The sequence below is a fragment of the Vombatus ursinus genome, unplaced genomic scaffold (assembly GCF_900497805.2).
Source record: "Vombatus ursinus unplaced genomic scaffold, bare-nosed wombat genome assembly UNPS02011916.1, whole genome shotgun sequence".
Taxonomy (NCBI): Eukaryota; Metazoa; Chordata; class Mammalia; order Diprotodontia; family Vombatidae; genus Vombatus; species Vombatus ursinus.
The window spans coordinates 3502520-3514757 of NW_020951694.1; the positions used below are offsets into that span (position 1 = coordinate 3502520).

The 12238-nt window shown below is 35.2% G+C and overlaps 1 protein-coding gene across 1 annotated transcript in view; it reads left to right on the forward strand.

The window, feature by feature from the left end:
* STX8 (syntaxin 8) overlaps positions 1–12238 on the forward strand; it is a 272706-nt gene that overhangs the window by 252379 nt on the left and 8089 nt on the right. The window lies entirely within an intron of this gene.

Sequence of the window (12238 nt, forward strand, 5' to 3'; positions counted from 1 at the left end):
TGAAATGTTTATTGCATTCTTAGAAAGAGAACCAGTAATGGCATGGAGAAAGAGAAAGGGGCAGTGGTGAGGAGGGGTGTGAGGAGAAAGAGAAGGCAAGTCCAGCCCTTAGGATATTTTAGTATGTCAATAAAAGACAGTGCTCTTAAAGGAAATAACTTATATTGCATTCCTGCTATCAAGAATGTAGAAGGGCTCCAGGGAATATAAAGAATATACTTTAAGAATGCAAGGGCCATAAGGAATTAATCATTAGGAATTCTCTCTCCTATTTCTTTGCCCACAATTTCTGACAGCCATTAGAGGATTGGCTGGCTGCACTTTAAAACTAGCTATTCAACATGCTATCTTTTGGTTTTGTGTGTTGGGATCTTTCCATGAAGACTGACAGCAGAGGAGAATTAAATGCAAGTAGCAGGGCCCTTTCTAGTGATTCAGTTGTATTGGTTGCTTTGATATCCTTAATTTTTAATTATTTCTTGAGCTCTGGGAATAAAATTCCAGTATCTCCTTTGCAGAAGTAGGCTCAAGTTCAGCTTGACAAACATTTAGAAATTCTGGATAAAAATGTTGGCTTAGCTGTGATAATCACGTATTGTGTGTCACATTCCCATGGCAATGCCTCTTTAGAAATGAATTAAAGGTTATATTTCATATTGGCCTATCTGTTTGACATTTTACTACCTTGTAGGCTTGTCAAAGCTAAAATCATACCTAGTCCATGTAACCCTAGCAGTCTTTCCCAATAATAACAAATGGAAATAATTATTAGAAACTGGTTCAATTATATGCAGTTAAAAAAGATTTGTACAACAACAACAAAAAAATACCTTTAATTTAAAAAATAGATTGAGAAAATATTGGTAATAAATTTGTCAGATAAAAGTCTGACAACTTGGATCTATATAGATCTATATAGAATTAATCTATTAGACTGTAAGGCTGTGTAGTAGAGTAAGATGGTGAAAGACATGAGATAAGTTTTGAAAGAAAAATGAAAATTTTTAACTAACTATTTTAAAAGATGCTCAAATACCTAATAATCAGAGAGATACAATTGATTCCATACCTATGGGAATAGCAAAAATAAGAGAAAAATTATAAATTTCAGTTGTTGCTGGGACTGCAACAGATATTTTAGAGTATATCCTGTCAACATATAATAAGAGTCACAAATCTAATTATGCCTTTTGAAGTAGAGGCTCCTTTAATGGAACTTCATCCTAAACTTTTTTTATTTAAAATAATATGTATTGTTGTTTTTATCAGTAGAAAAATCATGAGTTATATGAAAACATTTATTTGTATTGCCAAAAATTTCAGACAGTTTTTGTGATTGAATCAGAATCATATGATTAAAGAGCTGCCGAATACAGTATGATGTTACTAACCTAATGGAGTGCTATAGTAACATAAAAATAAGAAATACTATTGCAAATACATATTGAACATAAGACGATACAAAGTAAGATCAGCCGATCCAGAAATATATACACACATTGATATAAAAAAAATAAAACAAAGCCTGTGTATTAGAACTTCAGACATATTTGTAAAGAGACAAAGAATGTGTTTATTTTTTGCTTTCTCTTTGTTTTGATTTTGAAGTAATATTTTATGTAACATGCCATTCCTTATTTTTACATTTATTTGATTATGTGTCATACTTGATGGTCACTAAGGTTACAGTAAAATATTATTATGTGAGAATCATAATTAAAAAAACCCTGCAAAAGACCAGTCACCTCACATTTTACTTCTGACCAATATTCAATTTTAGATTACCTTAAATGACAACTACCTGGTCATTATACACATCAAAGAGAATTCAGTTCAGTCATTCAGTTGATAAGCATTTATTAAGCTGTTACTCTATATTAAGCCCTGCATTAAGCACTAGTGGTATATAAAAACAAGCAAAAAGAAAAATAGTCCCTGCCCTCATAGAGCTTACAATCTAAATAGAGGAAGATAACACATAAAAGGTCAGCTGAAAAGTAGGAAGGAGGGGAAGAAGAGGAGATAACCATCTAGGAACATAGTAGCTAAATCCAGGGAATAAAGGATAGGTGTTCTGGGACTTTCATTAAAATGGAGATTCAGGAAGAACTCACAAATGAGAGAAGGGTCCAATAGGAATAGAGGCAGGAGGCAGCTGGGGAATGGTAACATAGTTCAGAGATTCAGAGATGGCTTGTTTGGAGCTCTTCCACTAAATGAGATTCTGAGAAGAAGTGGGGCCTATAGAAATTCATTTTTTAAAATTCTTCTTTTATTTATTAAATTTCTGATCTTTTCTATGGCATGTCCTCTTCCTATTAGAACCGAGGATTTTTGAAAATAAACTTATTTCATTCTTTATATTTGTAGCCTCAGTGCCTAGCATAGTGCCTGCCACACAGTAGGCAAACAATAAATGTTTATTGATTGATTGATTGTTTTATCTCCTTATTTTTATGTAAACCTCTCTAGAGAATCTTGTATTATGTCCTTTCTCTTTTCTAGAGATGTAGTTGTTGTGGTGATGGGGTTGGGATCTGGACCACAGAAAGGAAAAACCCTAGACTTTCCCACATGGCCAAATCTCTGACTTTCACCTGAGGCTATAATCCCATCAACTGGCCTTTCATTGTGGCTACACCTAATATCCCAATTCTCAGTTACCTTAACCTAGCCTAGCTCTCCATTGTCTTACCCACCTATGGCCCCTGGCCATTTCTCACCCTTAATCCTAGCTAGGCTCCATTCTACCTTGGCCATGAGGTCCAGGTCCCAGGCTTTCTGTTCACCCCAGCTTACTGGCCACTCCCATCCATATCCTCCTTAGACCCCTCCTCCAGTCACCCCAAACTACTTGGCCACTCCTAGATCCCTCCCATAGTCTTTCTGGTATATAAGATTCATTTTGTCTCCATTAAGGTGTTCAGATTCTTACAGTCTAGCAGACCAAATAGATCTACAAGTGGATTCTATCAAAAATTTAAAGAGTAATTCCAATATTACATGAAGTTTTTATAAATAATCTCTTTTAATGAATGAAATATATTCTTTATACCTAAACCAGGGAGAGACAAACCATATGAAGAGAACTACAGATTGGTATCCTTAATGAACATTGATGTAAAAATGTTAAATAAATAGGCTTCAGCAATATATTATAAAGATTATATGCTATGACCAAGTTGAACCTGTATTAAGAATTTAGAGTCACAGTGTGAGACTATATACATAAAAATCATATTAATAACATATATAATAAAAACCATGTTATTGTATCAATAGATGCTGAAAAGGCTTTTGACAAAATCTAACACCCATTTATGTTTAAAAAAAAATAAGAACAATGATAACAGTAGAAAGCATAGGAATAAATGAACTTTAAATATATATTATAAGCAATACAAAACCAAGAGCAAACATTATATATAATGGAGGAAAGTTCAAAGTCTTTCCATAAGAAAGGAACGAAACAAGGATTCCCATTATCACCACTACTGTTTAATATATATTCCATATTATGTTTTATATATGTATATATAAACACACACACATATATATATATATATGCTATGCACCTATTTATCTTTATATAATGATGTATAAAGAAATGCCAGCTTTAGCGATAAGACAGGAGCAATAGACCAGATGAATAAGCAATAAATTTGGCAAAGTTGAAGGTTATAAAAACTAAACCCACACAAATCCTCATCATTTGTGTTAACAATAAAACCTAATAGGAAGAGATAGAAAGAAGTTCAATTTAAAATAACTATTGATTGTACAAAATATTTGACCAACACACAGAGGAACTATGTGAATTAAACAGTATAAAAAAAGAAACTTGGAAGCCTCTCCAGGCAGAGAAACCGACCTTTATTAAGAGAAACAAAGGTGGGGTCTACAGGCTACTCAGTACAGTCTGAGACCCTGAGGTACAAAATTCAGTTATTTGTAGGTCTCTTGATTCATGTATGGTGCAGCAAAATCTTCTAGAAGCTGATTCATGTGAAATTGCATTTTGCAGGTCACTATGTCCTCCCTTTGTGATGTCCTAATTCTGTACTTTCCATGATGTCTCAGTTAGCCCTTTGATGTCTCAATTAGCCCCTTACAGAACTTTCTTACTTTATCATTGTACTGTAAAGATTAATATATAGATATGATTATTATGGTCATATACTTATGATACATACTTTATAATGATTTAGTTACACTTCTAAAGTTAACTAACACAGGAATTTCCCTGGGACTACATCAGAGTTTGGTTACACACAGGTTTGGTTTTTTTTTTTAACCTGGGACTGTGTTCTTAATATAAATCACAGAGTTATTTCTTATCCTAATGATTATAGCTGATAAAAGATTAGCAAGGCAATACAGAGAAAAGCACTCAAGGCATTGATTATTGATCATTTTCCTTTCAACGGAAATACAGACCTAAATAATTGGAGAAATATTAATTGTTCATCATTAGGTTATGCCAATATAATAAAAATAACAATACTGCCCCAATTAATTTACTTATTCAGTGTAATGCCAATCAACCACATATTCGAAGGATTATTTTTAGAAAAAAGTAGTAATAAAATTCTTCCAAAGAAACAAAAGGTCAAAAATCTAAAGGGAAAAAATACAAAAAGTGGGACAGAAGATTACTCTAAAATAGTAATCATCAAAACAGTTTGGTAATGGTTGAAAAATAAAGAGGTTGATCAGTGGAACACGAAAGGTACACAACATACAGAAACAAATGGACACCATAGCATAATTTTCAATAAACCCTGAGTTCTAATTACTTGCAGAAGGACTCACTATATGACAAAAACGACTGGGAAAGCTGGAAAGTAGTCTGGCAGAAATTAAGTATAGACCAACATCTCACACTCTGGGCCACAATAAACTACAAATAGATGAGTTTGATGTAAAAGAAGACATCATAAACAAATTAGAGGTTCAAGGAAAAATTACATTTCAAGTCTACATATAGGAGAAGAGGAGTTCATTACCAACATGGAATAGAAAAGATCACAGAAGATAAAATGGACAGTTTTTGTTATAAAAGTTTATAAAGATTTTCTTCAAACAAAATCAATGCATTAAAATTAGAAAGGAAACAAGAAAAATCTTTGCAGCAAGTTTCTCTGACATAGGTATCATTTTTAAGATTTATAAAGAACTGATTCAAATTTATAAAAATGAGAGTCATTCAACAACAGATAAATGATTAAAGGATTGAAACAATTTTCAAAATAAAAAAAAAATCCAAACTATCAACAGTCAATTATATGAAAAAAGGTCCAAATGATTAATAATTAGATAAGGAAGTTTTTTAAAGGTTTTTAAAGGATATGAGGTTGACCTCATATCCATCACATTGGCAATGATGACAAAAGAAAATGATAAATGTTAGTGGGGCTTTAAAAAATAGACAAATCATTGCTAATGTTGGTGGGAAAATGGTCCAGCATATTGGAAAGCACTTTGAAACTGTTCTTCAAGAATTGCTATCCAGGGGCAGCTAGGTGGCTCAGTGGAAAGAGCACCAGCCCTGAAGTCAGGAGGACCTGAGTTCAAATCTGGCCTCAGACCAAACACTGGACACTTAGTAGCTGTGTGACCCTGGACAAGTCATTTAACCCAAATTGCCTTTAAAAAAAAAAAAAAGAATTGCTATCCATACTCTTTGACCCAGAAATACCACTACTAGTTGTTAAGTGTTTTTTCAGTCATGTTTAACTCTTTGTGACCCCATTTGGGGTTTACTTGGCAAAGATACTAAAGTGGTTTGCCATTTACTTCTCCAGCTCTTTTTACAGATGAGGAAACTGAGGGTAACAAGGTTAAGTGACTTGTCCAGAGTCTCACAGCTAATAAGTGTCTGACCAGATTAGAACTCATGAAGATGAGTCTTCCTGACTTCAGCTCTGGCACTCTATCCATTATGCCACCTAGCTGCCCACCACTTTGGGTAGCCTATACCCGAATGAGATCAAAGAAAGGAGAAAATGATCCAAATATATATTTAAAGCAGCTCTTTTTAATAGTAGCAAAAAAAACCAAAAACAAAACAAAACAAAAAACCCTGAAAACTAAAGAAGCGCCCACCTGTTGGGGAATGACTAAATCACAAATTATGGTATTTGCAGCTGTTTGCATCATAAAAAGTGACAGAATGGACAGTTTCATTGTAAACTCAAGAGACGTCTGGAAGTGACCCTAAACAAGAAAAAAATGGATACAATAGTAGAAATATGATTTAAAAAAAAACTTTTAAGGACAAATCTTTTTCTGATTTTGCCCCCTAAGCAAGATCATCCTTTAAGATTTGGTCCTCAGAAAAGAGATCATCTTTTTTCTACTCTCTCCTTTGGCAATATCTACTGTTATAAAGTTAGTTGTCACCTTATATATATGACTACTTATACTTATGACTGCTTAACTGACCCTTATCTCTCTCCAGAATCTAGTATCATATCTTTAACTGCCTCTTGGATATCTCCACCTGTGTTTTATCAGCATTTTGGTTCAACATGTTCTAAACTTATCTCTCCTCCAAAGTGGCCCCTACTACTAACTTCCCTATTTCTGTTGATGACACTTTCTTCATTGTCACCCATGTACCAATCACATTGGAGGCATCTCTAGTTCTTTCTTCCTCTCTTCATCCATCCCTAATCAGCCAAATCCAAATGCTTTTTGACTTGATTGTTCTTCTCTGTTATTTCTTGAATCTGTCTACTTCTCTTCAGTCATATTGCTGCCATCCTAGTTTACTGTTTCAGCATCCCTTGCCTGACCTATTTTAATATCCTTCCACCTAACTTGTCTCCCTGTCTCATCTCCCAATCTCACCTCTCTCCAATTAATCTTCCACACATCTATCAAAATAATGTTCTTAAGGCGTGGGTGTAATTACATTAATGTTTTCCTATTATCATCTTTATGGCAAAATACAGTCTCTTTAAAGCCTTGTACATTGTGGCTTAAACCTAGCTTTTCAGCTATATCTTCTTTACTCTGATTTTTGTACTCTGCATTCTAGCCAAAGTGATCCACTGGCTGTTCCTAGACACAGAGACCATTACTTTTGCCTGAAACTTATGTGTTTTTCAGGATCTTTATCTTCTTTCAAGATTTGTTTCAGATGTTACCTCACTCATGAAACCTTCCCTGATCTTATGCTAAAAGTATTCTTTTCCTCCCTAAATTTACCTAAACTAAGGTATTTTGATCTCTCCTTTGATCTAATCACTTTCTACCTTAAATTATACGTGTATGTATTTGTGATGTAAGTAAACTCTGTCTTTCTGTAAAATAAAAGCTCCATGAGGGCAGGGGATTGTGCCATGTTTTATCCAGGATCTGTAACAGAATTTTTAATAGGTAAAATAGGTAAAACAATAAATATTTGTTTAATTTAATGTAATTTGCTTGTAAGCCATAGTTACTGAAGTAAGAATCCGTATGATGCAGTAGAGTTCTTTGAGTCCAGTAGGACCTTTGAGTCAGGATACTTAGGTCCACTCTGACTTTAAGTTGTTGCTTTTTGGCCTTGGGCAAATCACATGACCTCTCTGGGCTTCATGTAGAATTAGGGGATTGGACTACCTGATCTCCAAGGCCCTTGCTCTAAAATTCTACGATCTATATTTATTCTGTTTCTTAATTGATACCCTGTTAAATAGAAGCAGACTATATAGATCTATATCTATTTATACTGTGTGTATATATATGTGTATGTATATATGTATGTTTTTATATACATACATACATACCTATATATATACACACACACACATATATATATTCCTTTAAAAGGTAAGTAATAGCAATAACCTGAGCCAACTAAAAATCTTTTGAGACTCATAAGGAAATTGTCAAAACAAAACATTTATAACAGAGTTCCTAACTACCTTTTCAAAGACACTTGAATCAGTGCCAAACATCAAACACATTCATGTTCACAGTAGTTAAACGGTGGTAGATATTTCCTAGTAAACATTGATGTGTCATCATCAAACGTTGATTTAACAACCCAACTATTTTATATTCTAATGTGAAGAATTACAATTATCTTTATAATTGAGTTCAAATAGGTGATACCTAGGCTTTAGTTGTCTCAGTAGAGGAAAATTAATAACTGAGGAGAAAAATAACTGTTTCAATATCTTTTTTTAATGAAGAAAATTTAAATAATGAATTTTTGAAGGCTTGTTTTTAAAAGTTTATATTTCTGACTTCTTAAGTATATTTTTGATGATGTATAAGTAGGAATTAACCCCAAGATTTTCTGGATAAAATTAAAAAAGGACCAAGGAGTTTGTATGTAAGACATATTGAGACTGCTCAGGTTCGTATAGCCAGTGTGTCATAGGAAGTACTGGAACATAGGTCTTCTTGGTTCTGAGGCCAACTCTCAATCAGTTATACCATGTTACCTGTCTGTGAAGTATATAATATAATACATAACGTAACATATATAAGGTAATATTATTTGTGGAGGTATATGAGAAGCTTTTATCCCCTTTTTCTAGCACAAATTCTAAATAGTTAAAAAACAGTTTTTTTGAGACTGAGTCTCCCTATTTCTCTCAGACTGGAAATGCAGCCACCACTAACAGGCCCAATCCCAATACTGATTGGCATACAAAGTTTAATCTGATGTTTTTCCAACCTGAGTGATTTTGTCCTTAGGCAGCCTGGGAGGCCTTCACTCCCCGGGCCTCACACATTGGTGCTGGACTTATTGACAATCTTCTAATTAACTTTAGCCCTCATAACACTTGAACTATAACTAGATATAATTAGCTCCACTATACAGATGAAGAACCTGAGGCTCAGAAAAGTTATATGAGTTCTACATGGTCACGTAGCTAGTAAATGTAAGAAATATGATCCAGTCCCAGGTCTTCCTGACTCCCAAGTCTCTGTCCGCTACACATGTTACCTCTAAGAATTCAGAGTTTGTGGCTAAGCATAGTGGCCCATGCCTTTTGTCCCTGCTTCTGGAGTCTGAAGCTGGTAGGTTACTTGAGTGAAGGGCTCCCAGGTTACCTAAGGGCAGAACCGCTCAGGTTCGAAAAACATCAGATTAAACTTTGTATGCCAATCAGTATTGGGATTGGATCTGTTCATGGTGGCTGCATTTCCAGCCTGGGAGAAATAGGGAGACTCAGTCTCAAAAAAACTGTTTTTTAACTATTTGGAATCTGTGCTAGAAAAAGGGGATAAAAGCTTCTGATATACCTCCACATTTTTGGTTAGGAAGAAAAATAGGTAGGATGCCAAAGTCTACATTCTTTGGAAGAAGTCAGCCCAGGAGTGATGCGAAATGCTCAAGAATGAAATTCTTAAGACACAAGAAATTCTTAAGACAAGAGAAAAAATTCCAATGAAGAGAAAACTGGGGCACTTCTTTAAAAGACTAAGGTGGGTGCAACAATAATAATAATGAGGAAAAATGCTAACATTGGTAAAATTCTCTAAGGTTTGCTAATAGCTATATATACATATATATAATTTAATTTGGTCTGCAAGCTTAATTTTTTTTAACGTGCAAAATATGGAAGCAAGTACAAGTGATGAGACAGAGGACAAATGAAAAACATGGCACAGTCCTATAAAGCCAGGTGTGAGAAATGTTAAGTTTTAGAATGAGCTGAGGCTAGCAAGAAAAGTTGATTATACAAAATAGAGTGTTTGAGGGTTTTTTAATACCTTTGAAAGAGCAAACAGGAAGATGAAAGGAATATGACTGAAGCTCAAGGTGAATAAGATATGATGAAATGTGGAAAAAATAAGTACTAGAGAATTCATACTAAAGACAGAGATAGAGAGCACCTTGCTGTCCATGAAGAGTCCAACTTACCAGGTTCAGATGTACTACAGCCCAGTGTACTGAAAAAATTGGCAAATGTGGTTCCTCAAAAATCAGGAATTGTGGGGAGCTAGAAAGGTACTGAAGAGCTGGAGAGAGATGGGGAGTGGAGTCTGAAAATTATAGGCTGTCAGTTCCTGATAAAGTTCTCAGCCATAAAATTAAAGTGCTTTTAAGTGAATGTCTGATGAAAACAGTGTCAACAAACTTCTGCAAGAAACAGGTCATGCCAGATTAATTCGTGTCCTTTTTTGAACTAATAGTCCATCCCTAACAACTGTCTCTCAGGGTCATTGTGAAATAAAATGATATGTCATAAAATCATGTTTGTGTATCATTTATATAATAAGATATTTAACATTTCTTTGAAATTTTAAAAATGCTACATAAATATATGTAAGGTATTACCATTATAATTGCTGTCATGGCTGTTCTCATGTATTCCTGCCTTCTGGGCCCTTCCTGTCATCTGCATCACTTGTGTGATAATATTTTTAGTCAAGTGTGTATCTGCCTTGAATCATCTTCTGTCACCCTTTGGGTTTCACTTTGCCCTCTCTCTTCTTTTATCTGTTGACCCTGTTCATAAAGTTGGTCCCAATTTTTGACCCATTTTCCCCCCATGGCTATCAGATGTTGCTATTTTTCACCTCTAATAGACATTTTTCTGCACTGAATTGTACTGCTTTCACTTAGGGCTTCAGCACAGATCTGGCACTGAACCATTTTCCTCCTGTGGAATGACTTACCTTACCCCAGTAGTATTTAGGGCTGAAGCTTTCAGTTCTCTAGGGCTATACTTCTAACCCCATCAAAGTAGCTATTCCTTCTCTGAATAAAGTTTTTATCTCTTATTTAAGTCCCCTCTACTGTGTTGCAATATATCAATTTTCTAGGCTTTTCATTTTCTGTTGTTATTACTGAAAGTCAGTGTGGTGCATTGGACTTTGTAGTTTTGCATTCAGATTTGGGCTTTGACACATAACTAGCTTAGTTGTCATGGGTGAATCTTTTAACCTCTCTGAGCTGTAGTGTTTTGGGGCTGTCATTACTTATGTAGTTTATTATATTTTTTGTTGTTGTTGTTCAGTTGTGTCCAACTCTTCGTAACCCCATTTGGGGTTTTCTTGGCAAAGATACTGGAATAGTTTGCAATTTCCTTCTCCAGCTCATTTTACAGATGAGGAAACTAAGGCAAACAGAGTGAATAACTTGCTTAGGGTCAGCTAGGATGTTTCTGAGGGCAGATTTGATTTCAGGTCTTCCTGACTCCAGACCCAACACTCTGAGGTGTATGGGGTGTTCAGGAAGGACTAGCACCTCTGGTGTGAGGGCTTGCTAAGCACTTTTTAAGGCCGCTCATTCACTTTTTGTGTCCGTCTGTCGCCCAACTCTAACCTCTCATTCCAAGAAGCTGTAGGGTAAATAGAGGCTACACCCCAGTAAAACTGTCTTAGCCAGTGGGCTAAACCAGGTTGAGGGTAACCAACAGGCCTCAAACTTGTCAGTGAGTTAGAGGGAAGTCTACCCCAAGCATGTGAAGACTTCCCCAGGTGGAGTGGGTGGATAACAACAGTTTATTCCAGTGGCCATGAAGGAGGCTGAATCAGGCACTGAGGAGTGTTTGGAGCTTAGAACATTGAGGGTCATCCACTGCATCCTGGGCCATCACCAGTCATCTTGACTTTTGTCTTACTGCTGGACTTCAGTGACTCTCGAAGAGAGTGAGACTGATCACTTTGTGCAGCTCTGCCTCACTTAAACCCGGTTCACACGAGTCAAGATGTCACCCATGATGTCTTTGGTTCTCTTCAAAAACAAAGGCTGAATAACAACAGCTTATTATGTAACTTTGAAACTGGATATTTAATTGGTTGTCAAACAATCAATGCCAAATATTTATTAAATAAGCTTCGTGTACTACTACCGTGGAGGGTAGAAAGAGGCAAACACAAACATAGGAAAAATTAACACTAGAAAGAAATAACAACACAAGTAAACAATATAAGAGCTGTTACAAAATGATGAGCAGCACCCTAAGCTAGATGAGAGAGCTAAACAAGGCAGACCTTAAGTTGGGCCTCAGAGGCCAAGCAAAATTTGCTGGCATTCCAGCTAGGGAGAAAAACTGAACAAAGGAAGAAGGTATATTTAGGAGATTAATGGTTAGATCACTTTGAGCGGAATGGAAAATTTGTGTAGGGGTCTAGTAGGAAATAAATTTGGAAACAGTGTGATGAAATGAGAAAGGGCATTGAAATGCCTAACTGAGCTTTTTTTTTTTTTAATTGACTAATTTTAACTGAGGCCATTGACTGAGTTTTGTTTTTCTTTTTAATCAAAGGAGACCTAATAAAATCA